The sequence below is a fragment of the Ixodes scapularis genome, unplaced genomic scaffold (assembly GCF_016920785.2).
Source record: "Ixodes scapularis isolate PalLabHiFi unplaced genomic scaffold, ASM1692078v2 PGA_scaffold6__148_contigs__length_123643588, whole genome shotgun sequence".
Classification (NCBI taxonomy): Eukaryota; Metazoa; Arthropoda; class Arachnida; order Ixodida; family Ixodidae; genus Ixodes; species Ixodes scapularis.
The window spans coordinates 39,315,130-39,340,287 of record NW_024609881.1 but is presented as its reverse complement, the minus strand read 5'-3'; positions in this window follow the sequence as shown (position 1 = coordinate 39,340,287).

Genomic DNA, 25,158 nt, shown 5'->3' with positions numbered 1-25,158 from the left:
GTTTATTTCCTCCTGTCTATTTTTTATTGCTCTTCTAACCACCGCCAGTGACAATATTGTGTTCCGAGTTTCAGATAAATACAGATAATCCCCGAAAATGATCTCCGAATTTCGTTTTACCAAAAAATAAAGATTTGCAGAGAGGAAATTGTTAGCGACAACCATATTTTGTTTTGGTCCGGAACTCAGCTCTCTCCTGAGCAGCCTGGAAGGCAGATTTTTTTGCCCGGAACGACGCCCACTTTTTTGTTTCCTTTTAATTGATTTCTATACCGAAGAAGTTTTTTAAGTATATGGGTTTGTCTCATGTTACCTAAAATTTGAAGAATAAAATGTTTCAGTTAGTTTTTCCTTAACACAATCCACGATCAAGTGCCATTTGAGCAGGCGCAAAAGAAAAAAAAGTATGCCCCAAATTGCCGAATATGCAAGGGAAAAAAAACTCGAAAAAGCACCCCCGAATTCCCACAATAAATAAACCTAAAAATAACCTAACCTCAGAAATACCTCTAATCCACACTCTGCATGTTTGGAGGGTGGCGCCACTGACGCACATTGCATATAGAGATATCTAATGATCGCGGTCGGAAAGAGTGTCTGAGAGAGGAATAAGACACTCGTTCCTACCCGGATTTTTTTCTTGATTTCTTTTGATATTTCGACATACCCGGAGGAAAATCCTGCTCGGCAACACGGAGCGCATACCCATGAGCGAAAGAGTAATCAGAAGATATTGTGAGAAGAAAGGACACAATTCTGAGCATTCCACGACGCGAATAAAACGTACGAAACCAATATTTTTAGAAAGACGCCCAACTACTACGCCTTTAGGAAAACTTGAGAACCGATGGTTATTCTATGCTGTTCTTCTCTTTTTGTTGTTTTCTTTTTTCGGGAAGACGTTTTGGGACGAGGAGTTCATGAGATGTGCCGCTGTCTTCGCAATGTCTCTCAAGTGGAGAACTCGGACTGCAGAGGAAAGAGCTGAGCAGAAGCTGGGAAACGCTGAGTGTGTTCATTTTTAAGGAATGAAAATACCCGACATTCAAGCTTTGTCACCGGCTCTAATGCTCGTCGCAATTTAATTAATCCTATATAGACTTTATAAAAAATACAAATGTTATCGCATTAAACCTAGTCTACTGCAAAGCACAACAAGGACGCAGCCCCGCTTTCTTAATTTTATTATTTCTTTGCATCTCAACAATACCGAGCTAGGGGGCGCAAAATGAAAAGTGTACTCAACGTGGCGAATACTTCTTACAGCAGAGATGTTCCACTTAGTTTTTGATCCGTATCCCGAAAAAAAACCTTTCGTTTTCCGTTCTTTTCTTGAAGAATAGAAGTTAAATAAGTGTTTTCCTTGTAAGTGTCAAGGCCTGATGATACAAACACAGCAACGCCAGCTCAGCGCTATAGGCACTGCACTGACTTTGGACTCTTCATCATTGTGTCAGCGCTTCGATGCGGTTGCATCTGCCTTAGACTAACAGTGCAGATGTACCTCAACGTTGAGTGAGCGCTGAGGCTAGACGTACGGGTGCATTTGCTCCATCTCAGCTCTAATGTGCAGGTATCGGTTGGCCTTCCAATAAAAAAAAAAAATCTCTTTTTACCAGTGTTCTTCCTACATTTGTGTTACGGAAACTCTTTTTAATCAAAATCGAAATAAATTCCGACAGATTTCGAACATAACTGAAATCGCGATCTAAATCAAGATTTTATATCACCTTGATAAATTTTTTCTACTCCCTTAACCATGGATAAAACGCCGCAATGGTTAACGCCAAGTTTAGCAATAGAATTTCAGGTGAAATTCATTATCGAAGTGCGTTCAGTTTTTTTAAAGCAATGGGAAAGTAGCAATCTTCCGAAAGTACGTTTAATTATTCGATAAAATGATTACTTCGTAAACACCGGTATGGATTATTAACAATGTTGTATTTTCAATGTGATGCTGAGGCTCTGTTTGCAATTTAGTGTAAGCCTCAGATTTTAACCTGTTTATAAATAAACTGACCAATCCCTCTTTCGGTATTCGCGATCTGCAAAACTTTTAGAATTATTCATACATGTTACCATCATGCTCTAGGTTTATTTGGGGATTTTGTTTTTGCTAGAGTGCTTGCTTTTGTTTTGTTTTTAAATTCAATATTAAAAATTAAGCATTTCCCTTGTTTGAGCGAAAGTCGTTAAAACTGGCGACTTTCTTCTACAAATATTCAAATTATCTCTTTATTAAAGTGGGGATGAGGCCAGTTGGTTTAGTGCTATCAAGAAGAAAGCAGCACACAAGATATTGAACATACAGAAAGGAGTACACAGGACTTGCAGTAACTGAGAGCTGACATTTATTGTAAATCAAATTCCAGCAAAAACAACCACCGGAAAAACACCACATGCACAAGGAATAATACAACAAACGAAAAATACCGCGTAAAATGTGAATCCTGGTTAACAAATCACTAAGGAACTCTACCTCATTTTCCGTTTGTATCTTATGTTTGATTAGAGCAGCCGCCAACTCCTTTCCTATTTATCTCGAATACCTCTAGTTAATTCCATGATGTCTGGTATTTCTCCTGATAATTATAAGAATGATATCGAAGTCAGGATAACAATGAAAAGCGGGAAAATCCAAATGATTATACTTCTGATAATCGCAGAGACAATTCATGCTCACGTGTTCCTTAATCAAAGAACACCATTGTTTGCCTGGTAGACGAATCCCTCAAATCTTTGGGATTGGTTCCAAACACCACTCTAAGTGCGCACTCCACAAATCATTGCTGGTGAATCACGGCAACATTACCTTGTCTTAGCTCGTCCTCTTTTCTGGCTTGTCCTGGAGAATGTCTCGTGCTCTTCCTGTCTGTTTTTTTTAGTGTCTTAATGATTTATACAATTTTAGTAAATTTCGCCCCCTTATGCTGATCCAGGTTTTTCTGTAGGCTACCATTATATTACACAAGCTGTGCTTTTTTTTGTAAATACAAAAACACACAAATCAGGGTAATAAAACCTACATATTCACGACCGTAGTGCTTTGACACCTTGGTATCTAGCAGTGTTGCGGAATGGGCACCCCCATTCCATTCCAGTTCCATTCCGGGGAATTAGAGTTTTCGGTAATTCCATTCCTTTCAACTCCTAGGAGTGGGTACACTGGGACCATTCACACTCCTGGAATGGCTGAATTGTTCCATCCCATTCCTCTAATTCCTAAACGTTAAAAGTGTCACTTGACAGCTGCATTACGTTTCACGGTTGGGCAGAATTATTCAAAAATCTATTTGGAAATGCAAATTCTGGGATAGATGAAAATAGTTGCTAAGATACTGATTCTCAAGTCTCAAATGTACCTGCAAAATTTTATCGCGATATGTATGGGAAATACATTTTAAAAAGAGGCAAAAAGTCTTTGGAAATACAAATACAAGAATACATTTTAGGGAGGGCAGAAATGTAAATCCGATAATGCAATACATTTTTCAAATTTCTTTGAGACGCCAACTGAGATGAGGCTTTAAGTTTGAAGTGGAAGTTTCTTTTTTTTTTCATGTTCAAGGTGTTGCCTTGAACACGAAACTTTACCCACGCTGCTGTATGAAAGAACAATACATACTTTCGTTGTAGGTGCACATGACCTCGTTGAAGACCATGGAGGCAGTTGCATTTGAAATTATCAAGAAAAATGAAGCACCTGTTGTGACGGTCTTTCCTGCCGACTCTCCCCCTCCAACGCGCGAATGCCGGTGTTCAAGTTTTGCCTAGCATCATTCAAACAGAGACCTCGTGAATTGCGACCTGAGATGGCCGGCACAGGTGCGAGCTCTCCGAGAACAGCGCGCTCGAGACGAGTCGCAGGTGTACGAAGTCTGGCTCCGCACAGCGAGGCCACATTTGTCCTCCTTCCTGGGTATCGGGTCACCAGAGCAGCGGGTCACGTTCACGTCGACAGATGACGTACCCTTGAGCTGTGCAATATTACAGGCGCAGACGCATTCGGATATGTGCTGAACTGAACTTCACCAGGCTCTGAACTTCACTGGTGAAAGGCGCCACCGCCACCCCCCCCCCCCCCTTCCCCCTCTGTTCTTTGCTTTGACGCTTGTTATTTGTATTGCATTTTTTTTTGTGCGTATAAGTCTGTTAGGGCCTTACCCGTCTTCGCAGTTTCCCGCTCATTTTATTTATGAACTGACTCCCTGACTGGCTCGGTATAGCTGAATGTAAAAATAAATAAATAAAATACAAAAAACCTGGCCGCTCCATTCCCATTCCATTCCGGGACAGAGGCATCTAATTCCATTCCCATTCCATTCCCCTGAACGTTGCCGCCATTCTATTCCCATTCCATTCCGGGGTCGCGAAAATGAGGAATGATTCCGGAATCATTCCAACTCCGGAGTGGCAGCTCCGGAACACTGGTATCTAGTTATTTTAAAAAATCTAGTCCCCTGCACACTGTTTCTAAGCTACACAAATGCTATGTTTCCATTGACTGGTGACTTCGTTACCACATGATCCTTGATTTCTTACAGCGAAGATGTTTATGGCCAGGGTTCCATGAATTTTTCGTGCGCGTAACCAAAAAATCTACGCTCGCACCACGGTAAGCACCGCACCCGCACGCCTTCTCAGTATAAAAGATCCGAAGTGAATAACCAAAATAAAGCATTGACGAACGCACGTGCTAGATGCCATTTGTTTTAGCTTTTACTTCAGAAACTGTAACTGCTGCAGACGCCGACACGTACGTCCTGTGCAGCACCATTCTCCGCACTCTCCTTGATGCTTGGGTAATTTGGCAGTAGGTTTATTCAGTAGATTAGTTATCAATACGCATAATCTTCAAGATCAGTAAACTCTCAGATGGATATTATACTTTTCTCGAAGATTTGCCTCCGAGCGACCAGCGTCGGCCGTGTCTACGCTCGCACCACCCTCTCTTTGTCGTCGCTCCAAGCCAACGTTACTAAACCAGTCAGTTGGGAAACTGTCATTAAGACTTCTCTAGAAAAGTGGCACCGATCTGTCCTCGAGAACCGAGCTAAAGACAAACACAACGACGCCATTTCTCTCGCAGCAGTTACTCGAGGAACTGCACGTGACTTCTATTTCAGCGCCATTTTGGCGCTGAAATAGATACAGCGGAAGAGGTTACAGCGGTGCCACCCCCGTCTCCCCAGCGGACGCGCCGCGTCGTACTACCGAAGTTAAAATGTACCTAGGTCGGGACGCGCTACCTCAAATCACCGCTGAGGCATGGTTGTATAAAAACAATATTAATTGTGCCGCTTAACCTTGTAAACTAAAGACTTTAAAAACAACCCGTGCCCTTAATTTTGTACTAAACTTCAAAAAATTTCATACAAAAAGAGTCTTTTCCGTTTGTTTTTACGCAAAAACATGCTTTCTAAAAGCTCAAGGTGACCACAGTACAGAGAAATGATAAAGAGTGGCGCTGTTGTATTCTGCTCAATCTCGGTGGACGCCAGCGGCCCAGGTTTCGACGGCGAGTTTCCCAACTGAGTATTCTAGTAACGTTGTTCCGAGCGCTTGCGTGCCTATTTTTCTTTCTGTCCGCTCTCTCAGGGTGACGGTCCCGTCGCGCGTGTCTACTTTCCGCCGGGTGGTGGTCCCGACACGCATGTCTAGTTTCCTCCTGCTCCTCAGGGCGAGTGTGTGTCGCGTGCTAAACAGCTTCGCTCGTCATTCACCTTCACATAGTGGAATGGCTCATGGTTTCATTAATCGCCCGCTGATTATTAATAGAAAAATGAATTGCACGATGACCAAAAAAGTGCGCGTCTTTTAACATGAATTATCTATGAGTGTTTAAATATATGGGTGTTTTCATCTGAATTCTGGCACGGTGCTCGGGGCTTGAAGTTTACGTTCTGACAAAAAAAAAAAGATCTTGAAACAATCTTAAAATTAAAGACATCGCAAACGTCAAGGTAGATGCGTTATCGTGTTTTCGAGTTGCTGACACATGAAGCGGCTGATGAGAAAATTGTCGTTTCTCCTACTGGTCAGATAATCCATATTTGACTCCTCGCTTTTTTCGTTTTTCTAAAATTAAAGCACACAAAATATTTTGTGACACTCTCGTAGTATATATAATTCAACTTGAGCATATTAAACTGAATATTTATCGAAGTGCCTTTTGATTTATGATTTTCAGCAAAATTCGGCAAGGTATTGCGTGTGAAATTTTAAAAATAACTTAATCTCCGCGGCATCTCCAGGATACTCAAATATGTATTTTTTCAATTCGTTCGGATTCAATAATTTATTTGTTAATTTAAATTTTTAACATGCATTTGCATGAACAAACTCGAGAAAATTTAGCAAATACAAAAACGATTTTTTCAAGAACCATATTTTAAAGTTTTTTGCTTTTTCCACTGGTAGCATATTAGGCAAGTGGTTTAGTACAGAATGCCATAAAATATATTGTGTCTTTTTATGAGCGCAATTAAAACGTTAGCATTGTCAGATATTTCGTTGCAAAACGGACCGATTTCTTGGGGAGTCAAAAACTGTTTCTTTTCCGCATTACGCACAATTTCAGAAATTTTTTTAAGTTTAAGGGTTAATTAAAGCCCCTTTGCCAGGAGGTAGAAACAAGAAACACCTGGCAAGACATATTCTTTGATTGCGGTCATACATTCAAAACTCTATATCCTCTCTGTATATTTGCTGATCGACCACAATCATACCTTTTCACTATGAAAATTTAACTAAATAAAAAAAAATACATTTTGGAACGTTAGTTTATTGAAATGAATGTAACATACTTCATTTGATATGTATCATATACAATTTGCAATCAATAAAACGCTACGATTTAGATTACCAGTGATGTCAAGTTTATTAAAATACTTTGATAGGTACCACTTTAAAAAATTGCCAAACAATGCAAACCAACTATTAAGAGGACACGTTCGAGATTTAAAAACGATTTATTTCCCAAAACCTGATTTATTTTCTTGTTCTTCTGGCCTAAGATATTTCACGAATGACTAGGTGACGAAACGAAGAATAAATGAGGAAACTGAAACGTTTAATGGTGTGAAATTGTCCCTAAAACTAAAAAAAAACACCAGAAGATAAAAACCAAGCGTCGCCGCCTTCCAAGTCGCCGTAACAGCAGGATCGGACGCTGGGGCGAGACTGACTGCGGCTCGCCACGCGGAGACCCCTTATGTACAGGTGTTGGCTTCTGGAACAATCGGCTCTAGAAGGTTTGGCGCAACGTTATTAGAACCAACTCAGTTCTGGAACTCTGCTCCGGAGAGGGGGCCCTTTGCGTGGCGCCTGTTAGAGGGCGCGCGCTCCGCATTAATACTCGCTATCATCATCATTGACGGCGCACTTGTGGCCGTTGCGTATGGTCAGCTGAGCCAACGAGGTAGAGGGGCTTAGAGCGATAAACCGGGGTTCCGGTCTGCACTCGAAAGTGACCCCCATAAGGAGGCTGCCATTGTACGCAAATTTGACCACACGTCACATGACCGAACCAAATACGTGACGTCACAGGAAAGATGGCAGCGCCCATGCAGCGGCTGGCCCCAGCTGGGCCGGAGCTTGTCGGATGCTTTGTTGGTTGTCGTTCGTCTCGGCGAGTTGATTTCAGACGCGGAAGCCGTCATATGAGGCCGGTCGAAAGCGAGTTCAGAGTTCAGCGTGGTGTTTGACGTAGGTATAACGTGAAAATACGGAGAAACGGTGTGCATTTCGCTGGTGACCGACCGGGATATTGCCACGGAAGAGACAATCTGACCTACGTTGCTCGGACCTCGGATTGATTCGGATACCGCTAGGATAAAATTTAAGGCGACGTTTCTGTGCTCTCGTTGACCATCGGAATCTTCGAGGTTTGCAGTGAAGCGTGTGCAATATATTTGGATACACAGTTTAGCGACGGAAATTGCGTGAGTCGTGCTTGGCGGTGTGCAATCGCGGTGCAGCTTCGATCAAATGACCGAGGGCTCACTTCGGTTGTGCGGCGCAATGGAAGGCTGCCTTGAAGCTGGTAGTTCCCGTGCCCTGCTGAATGATGCTGTGCTGCTTACAAATTGTTCCGGCGTAGAAGTGCACTTTCACGGAGCACAGGTGTGCGGCGCACCGAAGAGCTGCCTTCAAGCTGGTAGTTCCTGTGCCATGCTTTAGGTGATGCTGTGCTGCTTCCGAAATTGTTCCGGCGTAGACGTGCACTTTCACGGAGCACAGGTGTTGCAGTTGGTATTGATCCCGCTGGTCTATCGCACGTTTCGTCAACACAAACGTTTCATCCACACTCGTTACGCGAATTGCAAGCTGTCCGGACATTTCACCGAGCGTGTTACGTACCCAGCTCACGCCGCTTTGTGGCAACAGTCTGCAGTGGCTCATTACCAGAAAAGTGGTCCCACATCTATTTCAGTTCAGTTCGTCCACGGCAGTCGCCAAACCCCGAAGGAGAGGATTTATTCGGACAGAATGCCACTAAAGCAATGCAGCTTCTTCAATGGTCAGGATTGATTCTCTTTTGCTAGTTTTGTTATACTTTCACGGATCCTTGTTCCAGTCCTATCTTCTATCAATATTCACTATTCTGGGACACTGCAGGTCATGCTCAGCTGTAATCGTATGTTCAGGTGGAGGTGCTGGGCACTTTACCCGTAGCCCTTCACTCTGTGTGAACCCGGCGGCTCTTCAGCCGAGTTACCCGATAATGGGACACGGCTGGCGGACTATCCTGCGTCTTATACCCCTGTCGAGCCGTAGGCAAAGTCCTGACCCGAGCCTGGCAGAACAACCGCAAGACGACCGAGTACCACAAGGAGTAACCTTGGAAATACACCACGAAGCACCTGAAATCCGAGCCAGTTGCTGCTACCAGGAAAAACCACCGGAATTCGGTCTCCTGTCAGAAAATCCGAAGCTGACTAAGCCAACAATGACAAACCTGTAGCAGCAAACCATGTCCCCTCCCACCATTGTGTGCATGCCCGTCGCAAATCACACTCTGACGCTTTTTCACGCAAGCTGTATGAAGACGTCAAGGACTGGATTGAACAATAGGACTGTGTCGCCCGCCACATTGGGTGGACAGACAACCAGCTCCTGCAGAACCTATACTTCTCATTGAAGCAACTGCCGGCGCTGGTCTGAGAACCATGGATCCTCCTTAACGTCATGGGAAGTTTGCAAGATCAAGCTGAAGCGCGCATCCGTCAGCCAACATCAACGAAAGAGAGCCGCATTCTTGATTCTGTCCAGGACACTGCCCCAATGAGAGCGCCACCGCACTCGTGGAGGATGTTTTGCGCTTGATCGAGCGCCCACGCCCACGCCGACCTTGATGCTACAGAAGACAAGAACCTAAGAATCCCATGCGCCTCACGTGAGGGACAACGCCTTCGGCAGCCTTGTCCGCAACCCCCCAACAACAGTCGAAGTGTTCATATCACTGAGGCTTCCAACATGGAATGTGCACTGCATGCCCGAGCCTGCCCCTATGAACAACTTCCCGGCGTCTCGACACTCGAGTTGTCCAACTACTACTTCGACGCCAGCCTCCCAGGCATCCACGACATCACCCACGACGTTGTCTGGGAGGAGACCAGGAAGCTACTTCCTGCCATCAGTTGCCCGGCTTTTATTTTGATTGCCGAGATTGTTTCGGAACAAGTTTGACAGGTATTTCAACCGAGACTTCTGCGAGCGAAGCGGCATCTGACAAACCAAGGGCAACTTACGCCACAATGGCACGACGACCGCCACCGGCTGCCCCTTAGTATTCAATGCCAATTCAATGAGACACTCTAACGCCGAAGCATTCCCGACATCGTGTGTAGGACCGTGCTCAACAAAGTACACCGAGGAAAACGTAGGTGATGCGAATGTGCGATTGAAAACCACTTTGTTACCACTGCATGAAGCCGACCATGTCTACCAAAGCAGCCCGTACCAATGAATCGGTCGGCGAGGGTTCGTGCCAAACGACCCTCGATTACGTCTCGAGGAGCGACCATATGAGATTAAGGATTACCTTCGGCGACCTTTGTCCCTGATGCCGAAGGTGCTGAATCGAAGATTCTGTATCCCTGATTACCCCAAAGCTCCTCATGTCCATCACCTCAACAAGAGGTAAGCACGACAAAGCAGGTGAGCGGCGATGCAGTGACAGTGGATTTGGTGTCGGTTGTCGTCCAAGGACAATACCTAAAAATTTGCTGACACCAATTTTCTGTGTCCACTCCACGAAGCACACAATTTCCAACTTTGAGGGAGAATGCCCCTGAGTGACTTGAAGGAATAGAATGGTTGGTTGCTCTCAAAAGTGAACTGCAAACATCACCAGACTTGGATAGCAAACAAAAATTGTTGCCAGCTTTCAAGTCAACGGTACAGCAAAAGGCACAGCCACGTAAGCAATACATGCCCGAGCTTGCTACATTGATGCCGAAAACTACCAGCAAAATTTTTGGATTAGAAGCCAGCCCTGCAGCTTCAGTGCACATGACGTATGATTACAAGACAGCATCAGTCGGTCAAAGTTGCCACTCGACCAAACTGAACGCCGACGTGCCAGGAGCGTCATCCGACAACAAGGTCCACAGGTACTACGACTGAACGCCTGACACGAGACTGTCGCAGAAAGAACTCGTTATGGAACCATTTACTAAGAATCAATAATTATGTAATCAACTGGAAATAAACATATTTGATACACTAACCAGATAAACATATTTCCGCTTGCCTTCATGCCTTAAGAGTCTACACACCGAGAATTGTGTCCATTGCACGCTCTGGACCTTGCGAGGACACTCGCTTCTCTGACCCTTCAATATTAATTAAGGGGTCATTCCAGACTGGCAGACTTCTTGCAAGGGGCTGCACTCGTTCAACCTTTCCTGAACATGTGGTGCATCCGAAAACCAACTCCAGTGATGTGAAAATGTTATTTATTAATTTAATCCTTCCAGGGGCCTTCGTAGGCATTGCAGAGAGGATACTTAAAACTACACACATGATAATAGCATTAAAGCACACTGCTGTAACTTGTTAATTGGAAAAACAAACACACCTCTGAGCATATGGTTTAATAGTATGTGTTGATGCATTGTTATATAGCATGACACTTCCTATACGTATGACACAATAGACCCTTTGCAGAACCTTATCAAGCAACACAACCGTCGCCATTTTTTTCGGCGCAAAGCACACGAATCGGCCCCAGTTCACGTCGAACGCCAATGCAGCATTCGAGTCCAATAGGTGCTGAGCCGAATTCACAGGGATGGCGGACATAACATTCTTGTCGAACAAATACCCAAAGTATGAAAGCCTGGGGTAATTACAGTAGTAGCTACTGTAATTTGTTTCACTAGAATTTGGCAGACGGCAAAGGTTACGGTCTCGGTGAGTCAATACACACATTGGAGAGAGGCACATGACAGCATATCACCAGAGTGCTCGTCTGCACAGATTTGTCACACACCTTCGCTCCGTCTCTCTGATTGGCTCGAGGGGGCTGTGGCGGTTGGCCTTTTCCAAGTTACGGTGATGCGAAGTATAGACAGCCCACAATTTTAAAAAGAGTCTATTGAAGAGACCGAAAGGAATGGTAGTCAACATTTTTCAACAAGACTGCTCTCCAGGCAAGGGATGAACACAAATATGAATCATCTTATCCAGGTAATTAGAACAATTAAATAATTGACCGACTAATACAATGCACTCTTGATGGAAAAGAGTATAGCTGCAATAAATCCTACAAAACAGAAAAAATGCGCAGTTAATCTCTGCATACACCAAAACAGTTGTTCTTATAGCAAGTCGAATAGCTTTGAAGCAGGTGCCTGCAACGATTTATTCTTCCCCATACTCAATAAAACGCCAAACTCGTAGCTGAAAATAAGGGTGCACTTCGCACTCACACACACAGAAAAAGAAAAAGGAAGAAAAGCGACCGAATGTAGAATTGTGGATTAGCACGAAAGGTTAAAATCGCAGGAGCTTCCTCGCTAAAAGTTGCTATGGTTGTTCGGTGACGGAGGGCTGAAACAACTTCCCTTAGGCCCTAACGCGACGCATACATTTCGCGTAGATTCTCAGATATTTCAACGTTCAAACAAAGCTAAGAGAATACGAAAATTTCATGTTAAAAGCACTCAAAGTTCTATCGATCCTCGGACACATCCCGGAATCCAAGCACCGGTACGGCGATGCAGAGCTGATGCTGTCTCACAGGCGTTAATATCCAGATGATCCAGAGCGATCTTTGCGCAAAAACGGTATAAAGTCTCATTCCTTCATATTTTCACATTATACCTGCGTCAGCGAGCACGAAGAAGCCCGAAGTCGTCGGAAAGCAGCTGCACATCACGGCTATCGCGCACCGAACGAACCCGCATCCGCCAGCTCTGGGCGCTGCCATCTTACCTGTGACGTCACGGCTCTTGGGAGGTCACGTGACGAGTGGTCACATTTGCGTAAAAAATGGCGGCAACCGGGGGGGTGCCACTTCCGAACTTCCGGTTTATCACTCTAAGCCCCTCTACCTCGTTGTGCTGAGCGTACGGATGTTCGTGGCGCTTTTTCTGACAGTAGCAGACGACTTTCAAATTGTTTCTGCTGCAGTTGGTAGTCATCGGCACATTTACTATTACAGTATGTACAAACTTGCCCTGATTGTAGCCACCGGATTGTGGCGCCGACGAATTTGGGTTGTTCGAAACGCTTCGCGCTGTCAGCACAGCTAAGGCAGCAGCATTTTACAATAATGCAAAGCGTATGCCAAAACGGTCGTAGCACTTTTCATGCTCAAAGTGTAATTTTTACTGGCGAGAGAACAAAACTTAACCGACAACCATGCTGAACCTCGAGAGGAGTCGGGAGTCGCAAGCAGCCGCGGAGCAGTAGCAGACGAAAACGCGTAGAATGATGCGCCGGCAGCGCCACCTAGCTGCAAAAAAAAATCGGACACGGTTTCGGACCCCCCCCCCCCCCCCTAATGTACAGCGTCTATGGGAACTTCCATAACTGAGCTGATCTAGTAACGGTAGTTCGGCGTGTAGAACATTCGGACCTCAAACATGCCAGCAGGGTTCTTGAATTTACCAGAAATCTAAAATGAAAGAATAAATAAAGAACGCGGTGCTCCCAGGAATCAAGCACAAGGCTACCGCACGAGAGTCAAGGGGGGTAACCACTCTGCCCCCCACGCGCTCGCTCGGCGACGCGCGCGGCATTACTTCCCCCTTTAAAAAGCATTCGTCTCGATGTCATGTGGGAGGCAAAAAAACAGAGCAAGACAAACAAAATAATGGGAAATACGGAGGCTGGCAAAACACAGTCCTATCAAGCGTTGCACAAGATGACATTTCACAGTCTTATCGCGCGTAGTACGGCTTGAGACGCACAGCGTGAACGACTTCCGCTCGCGGAGACCGGCATGAAGTTCGTGTTCCGTTTGGCATCACCTCGTAGTTCAGATCCCGCTTCGACGATGCACATTGTAGGGTTAGAGGTAGCGCTTCAGGAGTTTCTCGCTTAGACCGCGTCGTCGCATCAGGGTCCAAACCCACACACGGTGTCCGGGCTTGAAGGGAACGTCGATCCGGCGAAGGTTATACCGGGTAGCGACGACAAGTTTTTGATCTTCAATTCGGAGTCGGGCGAGCTGGCGAACTTCCTCGGCTCGTTGAGCAACCAGCTGGGCGTCGGGGATCCCATCGTCAGCTGGTTCGTGGGGTAGCATTGTGTCGAGCATAGTACTTACTTTTCTGCCTTGCACCAGCTGAAACGGGGTTACTCCTGTGGTCTCTTGCACCGCCATGCTGTAAGCAAACGTGACGTAGCGTAACACCTCGTCCCAGGTCTTGTGCTCTACCTCGACATACATGGAGATAACATCGGCGATAATTTTGATTAGCCCTTCTGTTAGTCCATTTGTCTGCGGATGGTACGCAGTGGTTCGACGGTGGCCGGTGCCACTGAGACGAAGAACCTCTTGCGTCAGCTGGGCCATAAACGATGATCCACGGCCTGTAATGAGGACTTCAGCAGCACCGTGCCGGAGGACAATGGACTCGATTAAAACTTTGCCACTTCAAAAGCCGTACCTGATGAAAGGGCTTTCGTCTCGGCGTATCGTGTTAGGTAATTTGTGGCGACGATTATCCAGCGGTTTCCCGACGTTGACGGCGGGAAAGGGCCAAGTAAATCCAGTCCGATCTGCAGGAACGGCGTGGACGGGGGAGAAATCGGACGCGGAAGTTCTGACGACTTCGTCGGCGGTTTCTTGCGTCGTTGACACCCGTTGCATAATTGAGTGTAGAGTTGAATGGTCCTCGGTATCCTCGGCCAGTAGTACTTTTTTTCGAATCCTGACGAGCGTCCTCCTGCAGCCAAAGTGTCCAGACGTTAGGCCGTCATGGCATCCTTGAAAGATTTCTTCTTGAAGACTGGAAGGAATAACCAAGAGACATGCTGTATTGTTGTTGATGAAGTTCTCTTTGTACAGCACCCCTTGCCATATGGAGAAGGTTGGCAGGATTAGTAAAAAGCACGGGGAACCGCACTCGACTGTTTCCCTAGGTGCTCGATGAGCTCTCGCAATTCCGGGTCGTCTCGTTGGAGTGCTGCAATGTGGCTGACATCCAAAGCGCCGAGAAAACAACACTAATCGTCGTCGTCTTCGATGCAGGCAGGACCGGCCTCGACTGGCACCCTTAAGAGGCAGTCGGCGTCATTGTGCTTCGGGCCGGACTGTAAACCATGGTCATGTCGAACTCCTGCAGTCGTTGGCTCCACCGGGTAAGGAGTCCCGTGGGGTCCTTCAGATTCGCGAGCCAGCAGAGCGAGTGGGGGTTCATGACCACGCGAAAAGGACTTCCATACAGATATGGGCGAAACCATGTTATTGCCCAAACCACAGCAAGGCACTGCTTCTCAGTCGCTGAGTAGTTCTCCGCCTTGGACAGCCTCAGACTAGCGTGTGCAATGACTCGGTCTGTCCCGTCTTGCGTTTAGACTAGTACCATGCCAAGTCCGGTGTTACTGGCGTCCGTGTGGATCTCTGTTGCATCGAACTAATTGAAATGGCCGAGAATCGGAGGCGTCTGCAGTCTTCAGTTTAGCTAATTGAAAACTCGCTGATGTTCTTCCGTCCATTCTATCTTTACGACGTCCATCGTGAGGTACGTCAGCGGTGCGGACAGCTTGGCGAAGTCCCGAACAAACCGTCTATAGCAGGCACCGAGTCCAAAGAATCTCTTCACGGCCTTCTTGTAACACGGCGGGGTAAATTCAGCTATGGCGCAGGTCTTGTCGGGGTCAGGGAGAACATCTTCGTTGTTCACGACGTGGCAAAGGAACTTTAGTTCACCATAGGTGAACCGACACTTTGTTGGCTTGTGTGACAGGCTGGCGGTCTTGATGGCTTGAAGCACGGCACGAAGTCATCTCAAGTGTTCGTCGGAATCCCGTGAAAATACCACGACATCGCCCAGGAAGACAAGGCAGCTCTGCCATTTCAGAACTACCAGCACGGTGTCCATGACACGCTGGAAGGTGGCTGGTGCTGTACAAAGTCCCAACGGCATCACTTTGAATTCGTACAGTCCCTCGGAAGTGACGAAGGCAGTTTTCTCGCGGTCGCGTTCGTCGACTTCAATCTACCAGTAACCACTCGTCAGGCCTATCGACAAAAATATCGGGAGTGGCGCAGTCGGTCTAACGTAGAGTCGATGCCGGGAGCGGATAGACGTCCTTATTGAAAAATCCGGCAAAAACTTCCAGTGACATCCGGTGGAAACTAGTCAAGTTTCACCCGTTTTAACCGAAACCAGCGTAGTTTACCGGTATTTGCTGGATCATTTGTCGGCAACCAGATGATTTCACTGGAATTTAACCGGCAGCGGGTTTCCAGATTTCGCGGGAATGTCACCGGCAGCCACTTTCGTTTACCAGACGACCCGGTTTTGCTGGAAAGCTTACCCCAAACACGTGACTCCCTTCACCGTTTACCAAATTTCACTGTGAGCCGACACGAGGGGAGGGGTAACATGAGACAAGCCGGGGACTGGGTGTGTAAATGTGGTTCCCCGATCGCACCAAGGACGAGACCCCTCGCACCCCCTCTCCCTCGCATTGGGTTCGTAGAAAAAATTTGAGAAGGTCCTTTTGCTGACTCTTTTGATGACAACCAGTTTCTCTGTCGGTCAACCAGCAACGCCCGGCCTGGAACGGACGCCCAGCCTCGGTTTCCCGTTCTATGTGTGCGACCTTTATATTCTAGAGCAGGTGGGTGTGCAGGGGAAAAAAAAAATATTTTTCAGTGACCTGTTTTTTACGTCTCCTTGTCCGTCCGGCTTTAGAAGCATCCAGCAAGCGAGAAAGACTGTGTCCAAGATTTCTCAACGGGGGTGAATATTCGTTCCGCACGTTCGTGGTTTTCGCTAAGCGTGCTACTGACAGTGTTCATGCGTCTGCCTGGTGTACCTGCGTCGACGGCATCTGGCACGACATCGTGACTGTGCCGTGATTTCTCAACGGCGGCGGATGGTCATTCCGCGCGTTCGTGGTTTTCGCTAAACGCGCTACTGCCAGTATGAGTGTGTGTGATCGTGTGGTGCACCTGCTCGGTTTTATAAGTTGAACTACTTACTGCATATCTAGGAATGTACCCAGCGGCATTGTGAGTACCTTGAAAAATATTTTTTTGCGCACAAAAAACTAGGTTGTTCCTGTTTGGTCTGATTGCTTTTGTCTAGAGGTGTGCAAATTGTTCCACCGGTATCAACCCTCCCTATCGAAAATTCAGTACAACTTTTCGCTATCCGGATTATGGAACCAGAAATCTCTCTGGGTTCTATCTGGATATAATGTTTTCAGAAATGTTTCCTTTCTCTGCAGTCAGAATTTCGTGTTTCCAGAAACATATTTCCGGTTCCGAAATCCGGATAGTAAAAGGTTATAGTAAATTTCTCAGTAGGGCTGTTAAATAAATACATGGAGCCTTCAGGTTTATATAGACTAGCCGCTTTGATTGTTACCGAATCGTCCAGCATCTGAAAAACATATACCACCCATGGTTCACGGGCTTCTTTCTAAGCGCCTTCCACTGACGTCCGAAAGAAAAATAAAAACACCGTAAGTTCCAGTGAATTGCGGCAAATCTGGTGACTTTCGGTAATTTCTGGTGAATCCGGTGACTTCCGGTAAATATCGGCTTCACTGGAAGTGAAAAAGTCTCATAATCCAGTCAAATTGATTTTTACTGGAAATAAAATTCGGGTAAAATATCCGGTGACATTTTTGGTACCGAATTTTGTGACATTCAAAGGTAAACTATCGTGTGTCATTCCTCAAATTCCGCCTTTACCGGAAGTGAAAAAGTCCCATAATCCAGTAAAATAATTGTTTACTGGAAATAAAATTCCGGTAAAAAATCTTTTCCCAATAGGGTTCATTCTTCGCAACAGCGTTCAGTCAACGATAGTCCACGCAGAACCTCAGGGTTCCGTCCTTTTTTACAAGGAAGACTGCGGACGCCTACTGACTCTATGAGGGTTGAATGATGTTGTTGAGCAGTCCCTGAACTTGACCTTGAATCACCTCCCTTTTCTTTCAGGAGACTCGATACGGCGACTAGAGGACAGAGACGCGTCGACGTCATTAACAATAGAATGTTTCGCCATTGGTGTTTGGCAAACTTCCAACGACGTGGCAAAACAGTCACTGTATTCGGCGAGGAATTCAACCTGTTGCCGGCGCTTAGGAGCCGGGAGCTCGGCGTCAATGTCGAGCTGCGACGGCGACATGTTCTTCTGCTGTGACGACGAGGTTTCCCCAGAGATTGCGGTGACCACGGCTGGCGCCTAAAGCTCCTCGACGTGGCCCACGGTGGTACCCTTCGTTAAGTGCTGCGGCTCCTCTTGAAAGCTTGTCACGTGAGCAGTTGTACGTCCTTTTTAAAGATTCGTTACGGCTCGTGCGGCGCCAATTTCTTTTTCAAGGAGCAGTTGGACGCTGCCTTCTATAAGAACGTCACCGTGCGTGGCTGCATCGGTTGTGACGATGGCGAAAGCACTCGACCGCTGCGGCAGGTTCACATGGGCGGCGGTAACTCGGATCACGGTTGACTTCGTGCTGGGCTCCACAGGCGGCAGAACAGGATTTCCCAGCATTAACATGATTGCCCCGAGGTCAATGACGGCGTTATACTCGCAGAGAAAGTCCATTACGAGGGTAACGCCCCTCGCAAAGTCTTTCAGAACACCGGACTTCACGGGGCACGTCTCACCGTGGATCTCGACGCGAGCAGTGCATCTACCGACTGGTGTAATGAGGTGTCCTCCCGCGGTTTGTATTTGACGTCCATCCAACGGCGTCGTGACTTTTCGAAGGCGGCGCGAGAGCTTTCCACTTATGACTGAGTACTCTGCTCCGGTGTCCACGAGTGCCGATGCGCCGTGGCCGTCGATGACGACGTTTAGGTTTTTGTGCACCGTTGCAGGGGCGTCTTTCCGATGCGTGGTGTCGACAAAGTGGGAGCGCTCCGGCGTTCTCGGAGGCACTTTACTCCGGTCGTCTTCAGCAACGCGCCCCTTCCAGGCGTTGCCGCACTTAGTTTTCTCGACGAGATAGGGTGGACAGGCTGTCACGAGGGGACCGACGGAATGGCGATGGGGAACGTCGGGGGGATGGAGAACTGGAACCTTGTGGTGCTGTTGGTGCTGGTGACGGAGGGCGACGGAGGTATTCTTCGATGTCCCTTGGTCGCTCTCCAAAGCGAGGTCGACGGTCGTTTAGCGCGAATCCTCGCAGGCCGAGCTGGCGTTTGGGGGCACCTTCGGTAAACATGGTCAGCCTCCCCGCAGTCGAAGCACACCGGGCGTATCTGTGCGCCACACGTAGGTCTTTCGAGGTCCACGCTGCTCTTGGCGCGGAGCTTACCGTGGTGAAGAGAGCTCTCGGCGGGGTGCGGCGGAGTACCGCCGGGTGACAGGAGACTGCGGACGACGAACAACTGCGGCGTAGGTCAAAGCTGCCGGTTCCTGTGCGGCGTCGGCGAGAACGCCTGGCTGGAGCGCTTGCTGCACCTCTTCTCGAACAACCTCGGTGATGGAGAGTGAAGCTCGACGTTCGGCGGCAGGTACCAGCTTCTTCAGTTCTTCACAAACCATGTCCCGGACGATTTTGCGGATCCCCGGAATATTGGGGCTGAAGGCGCAGCTGGACTGCGTGGGTCCAACGACACCAGGAGCTCATGGAAGGGAGCGGCTTGTGCTTGCAGGGCCCGTACAAAGTAGGTCGCCTCCGTTACAATTGTTTCGACGGTTGTTGGTGGACATCACACCAGGCCTCCGACGATGCTTTCCTTGACACCGCTCATCAGGATTCTCAGCTTCTTTGCTTCGGAGGTTCCAGGATCGGCGCGGTTGCTGAGTCGAAGAACATCTTCGACAAACCTAACGACGCTCTCATTAGGGCTTTAAATCCTCGCATGAAAACCTCTTCGGCGCGTTCGCTCCACTGTTGGTTGGCGAACGTACCTCGGAACTCAGCCTTCAGTTGGTCCCAGAAGCTGATCGACGCTTCGTGGTTTTCAAACAAATTCTGCGCTGTGGCCTCCAAAACAAAGTAAAACTTCTGAAGGCGCTGCTGCAGTGTCCATTCGTTATGGCGGGCCACTTGTTCGAAATGTTGCAGCCAATCTTCAATCTCGTCGTGGCCCTTCCCATCGAAATGCGTCGGAGCACGGGGCGCGACGGGAAGGTATACGAAGGCGGCGGCGGCCGGGGACAGCGACGACGGCTTGTCCATCGGGGGCCACGTTGACTGCTTGGTCTCGAGTGGCAAGGGTCCACATTCTGAGGTTAGGCCTTCCCATACAAAATAAATTAACCAATTTCTACAGAATTTCTAGACATAATTATGGCTAGAGTGCATAGATTTCCTAAGGAGAATGTATCCATTTTTTTAACCATTTTCTGAAGATTATTGGCCGCTGCTTCCTACAGGTTTTATGTAGACTTCAGTATACAGATAATGTGGCGACTCTGTACCTCAAACATACAGGCATTCTAGCAACAATCATGTCCCGTCTCTAGCGCCAATAAGAAAGTTTCTAAAGAATTTCTGTTGACAAGCGGCTACAGTTTCTATCATCTCGCTATGGAGAATATAGCAGTTTTTACCCATTTTCTGCCAACTTTCTACAGACAAATCCCCTCAACTCTATCCATTATCTACAGAACATAGGCAACACAACTGAAAAAAAAACATTTGAAATTCACACGGGCGCCAAACTGGTTGTCCCGTTTGAATTAAACGGGTGGCAAACTGGTCGATCCGTTCGGATCAAACGCGATTATGGGATACGGGTACCCGTTTGAAGCGGTACCCATTTGATACGGTGCCCGTTTGATACGGGTCCTCGTTTGATACGGGTGACCATTCGACCTACCACGTGACCACACATTTGAACGAGTCATTCGGAGAGGCAAATCATTCGCTAGCTCTAAATGGGTATTGTCTGGAAGGTTGGTTACCTTAAACTTATTTAAGACGTCCCTGACACTCATAAATCTATTTGTAAAACGCAGGAAACCCTTCGAAAAATGTGCTCGCACAGGTGTTTGCAAACGGGCAGGAAAACAGACACAAAGTATTGTTTTCAATTTTCCTAGAAGTTTATTACAACCTATTTTGCAAACAAGTACAAACGTGCAAGCGGTCTGTGAAATGTGAAGAGGCACTCTAAGCTTTTATAAAACCGAGAAGATTGCAAAGCAAACAAGAACTGAGGTAATTTTAGATTATAATGGTAAGTTTTCGGTGAAATCATTCTCCCGGCTGTTTGGAACAGTGCGCACAGAAGAACGGTCAATCGTTGCCAACAAGCAGGTTACAGTGCACTTACCATAATAGTAGCGGACTTGAAAGATGTTATCCGATATGTCTACACGGTCAGAACAGGACAACCACACAAACACAAAAACGAGAAGGAAGGCTCGTTGAAGTTTCAACACGATGCGGCGCACAAGCTGTCATTTGCCGAACCCAACCAAATGGCAAGAATTCCTGACTTCTTTGAAGAATCGCTTGTTGCCGATATACGCGTAGGACTTTTCGAACACTAATAGCTCTGGTGCAGATCCAATACCTCGTCGAGACATTCAAATAAGACCGCAGGGTAAGTTGACAAGTTGAAGAAGGTTGAACGAACAAAGTTCGAACTGAACGGAAAACAAGCAAAGAAAACGGCGGTTACCAGCGGGCCCGCTAGTCGCTACCGGATCTATCTCGCAGGCGATGCTTATCAGCGTGTAGCTCGAGCGCGCTGGCGCCCTCCTCTGCCTCGAGTCACGTGACAGGTGACCAGAGAGGAGGGACGGGGCGCGGTCAAGAAGGTCAAGGCGTAGCGCAGGCAATGGCGCCTGCCGCTCGGGTTGCGCCGGAGTGAAGAAAGCACTCAGCGCCAGCTCGTAGTTTGACTGCTGCCATGGCGGGCGTGCTCTCGCAATGCTCGATGTTCTTCCAGCCACGTGTTTGGGCGCATCCTTCGCTGCGTCTTGAATTGATGTGAAACGAAGTCTAGCAGTATATTCTTTCCCGTGGTCACGTCTTCTGCGAGAGAGATTCAAGCTGAATAAGTAAATTGAGCCGACAAAAACGCCGAAGTTTTGAGGTTTTGTAAAAAATATCGGCTCGCCAACGTCGCGCGTTTACGTGAAAAAAACACAAAAAAAAAACAAAGTTTGCTTATAGCAGTTGGAGTTAAAGCGAACATCAGCGCAATTAAAATATAAACATAAATACTTGCATTACGCGGACGATTATAAATCATAATTCATAATTCCACATCAACATATTGTTTTAACTGCTTCATATAATTGAAGATAGTACAATGTTCAAAGCATGACCACTGCTAATAAAAGTGCAACCCTCCTTTCTGTCTCACCCAACTGGCTTCAATCATCAAGCTTAGAACATTCTCGCAGTATACCGCCTTTAGGTGTCCCCGTTGGAGGTTGAAGTCACATTCTGGTCATATAGTCCTGCCTTCAAGAAAAAGCTAGCGTGCATGATTGTTTCAGCCTATTGATTTGGAATCGTGGTAACTAAATCTCGTGTTGGCAGCGGTCGAGGCTGCAACCCACAACCTGTTTGATAGGAAACCTGTGTTATTGATGTATGTATGCTCTGTGTGATTCTTATTAATGTTCATCAAGGCCGGATATTGTGACAATAAAATCCTGTGATTATGTAGTTAACTTCAAGCCTGCTGTAAAAGCGTTTCTTACTGCACACGAAAACTGCTTATGACTGATATCAACGATTTTTTGATGTTTTCAGTGTGTATGGTCTATCAAGTAAAAACATCTAGGAATATGGCGACGAAAACTCTAACGACCGTTGGCGACAGACTGTTGGTAGGATTTCTGACGACTGTGCTCTGTAGACTCCTCTTGAGAGGAAATCTGTAGAAACTTGTAGAAAAATGGCGATAAGATGGGAAGTAAACAGGTATGTTACAATATCGTTAAGATGTCTACAGACTGGCTCACATTTTTTTGTAAGGGTTGGTTGCGGCGACTTGATCGGGACGCGGTCTGGTCTTCGCTAGGTTCTCGGGGGCTTGTGTTCGGACTTGCACTGCGGGTCCTCGAAGAATTGCTGTGCACTGACATGCGGTACCCCGCACCTGCAACAAAATGTCACGAATGACTAGGTGACGAAACGGAGAAAAACTGAGGAAACTAAACGTTTAATGGGGCGAACTTGTGCCCAAAAACAAAAAGGAAAGAGAAGATAAGAACACAGGGTCGCGGGCGTCGAAATCGGAGTTGCATCAGGATCCCTATTGAAAATATTTATAAAGGGCCCGTCAGTCTTGAAGGATTATGGGACCTCACAGGCCATCAAAACCCTTCAACAATACCCTACCTAAAAACCCAACAGGGATGCCCCATAAAAAAAACCTTTGGCCCCACAGCCCTTCAACCCGTCAGACCCCATAGCGCATCAAGCCTTAGACGCGCAAATGACTGTGAACCATAGACAGAAATGCAGTTCAAAACATTATTGAAAATTTATTGCAGACATTTAGTTTTACATGCATATTATAACTCAAAAAGATGATAAAAAGCAACGTTTGTTCAAACCCGGCGAAAGGAGCTGTAGACGAAAGAGATCACATCAAAGAAGGACAACTGACTTCTTTATCACAAAGAGAAATATATTTCGAAGTACTCACAATACGGCTGGGTATATGCCTGATGTACGGTAGTTCAGCTAATAAAACCGAGCAGCTGAACCTCACGGACACATACACAGTCTCAGTAAGCACGTACAGCGAAAACCACGAGCTCGCAAGCAGCAGCCGCCGCCGTTGAGAAATCCCGAGCACAGTCACGGTTTCGGCCATGATGACGTCGCGCCGGGGTCTTCGCCGCATTTTTCGCTCGCTGGATGCTTCTGAAGTCGGACGGACGAAGAAGCACAAAAACTAAGTCCGGACGGCGGCCGTCATCCACCGTCTCAGGACCCACAGCACCATAATCCCAGTCCGCAGGCACAACATCCGGTGGGACGCTGACTCCGACTGCCAGGCTTTGCAGCGAGTAAGCCGACACCGGCCACCATCTGCTTGAATGCGCTGAACACGATGGCGCTCAAATGGTGCTGAAGGCGGCCAGCGCCGAACTATAGTGCTCCTGCGGAACCAAGGAAGAATCAAAACAGACCAAGGGGCAAGCCCTGAAAGCCATCCAAGCTCACCTTCCTGGAGGAAATAGACCCTTTCCGGAATTCAGTCTGGCCACTTTGATCACTATCATCATCATCTGAAAACAGCATATGTGCTATACTAATGGCGGCCTTCTGTTTACAGATGAAGGAAGAAGTTGAAGATGCTCCTAAGCAGATGATTCGACGCCTTTACATTCTCGACGTTAGCGCGACGTGAAGCAGGAATTGGACGCAAGAGCTGCGTAAGCGTTCATTCCTAACTCGGTCCCAGTCAATCTGTTAGTAGCACTAACTCGGCTTCAAAGCACCTTGATGCATAGGACTCTATCAAGGCGTCTATATGGGTTGGCGCTTCGTTCCGACTGGCTGCATTTGTTTTGCCATCGACACTAAAAGAGATTGAAAATAGTTGTAGTGAAGTACACATTTTTGTTTACCGTTGACCTTTAAGTGACGGTGCCCCATTATATACTGCAGACCACAGGTTCATTGCCGCCATTAGTATAGTAAAAGATAAACTGCCATTTGAGTCACCAGATGGCACTGAATTCCGGAAATGGTCTATTGGTCCGCTCCAAAAATCTGCGGCGGCTCGTGGGCTAACCGGAACTGCCCAGGAGCAGAGAGAAAATGGCTAAACTGGCGGCTGGCCTCCCCCGCTTGCATACACCACCCTCTCCCGCCGACCGCTGGCCTGGCAGCCCTCCACCCTGTCCCCATCGCCAGGTGGAGAGAGGGGCAGTGTGTGTTGCTTTGGGGACCGTCCCCCGTGGAAGAACCGGTTCCCGAAACGAGTCGCTCCCGCGTGGGTCCCTGTTCCTGGAAAGCGCGCACTGCTGTAGGCTTATTTTTTATTATTATTATTATTTATGGTTTCCGCGGATTTCGCCTCCAGTGGACAGGATTGCGTCTGCCTCGAAACGCCGCTCGGCCAACACCACTCGGCCCGCGGCTCGTGAATTCTGCACATGGGGCGGTGGCCCTCAGTGGCCTCCTTGGCGAGCGAACACCCGGGCAGTCACAGACGGGTCCAGGAGCCCACTCGTTTTTGAGAGAACAGCAGTAATAAACATCTCACCGTACACACATACGATGGGCATTCTCTAAATTCTTATTTTTTCCCGTAGCGCACAATAAGCAGCTATGTTCTAATTCTGCGAAATGTGTTTTCTTCATCTAAGCCGTCGCCCACAGACATCTCAAAAAGCCAGAAGGTTCTCCCTACCCCATTAGAGAAGTTCTTGACAGGCTTTCAGACGTTTCAAGGCATTACAAAGGGCATTTCAAACATTGCAAGAGAGCCTCTGACTAGGCCAGCGAACCCACCAGGAAATAATGGTGCCCCCTTCAAACATCTCAAAAATTCCTGAAGCCCACTTCACACCCTTTAAAAAAATC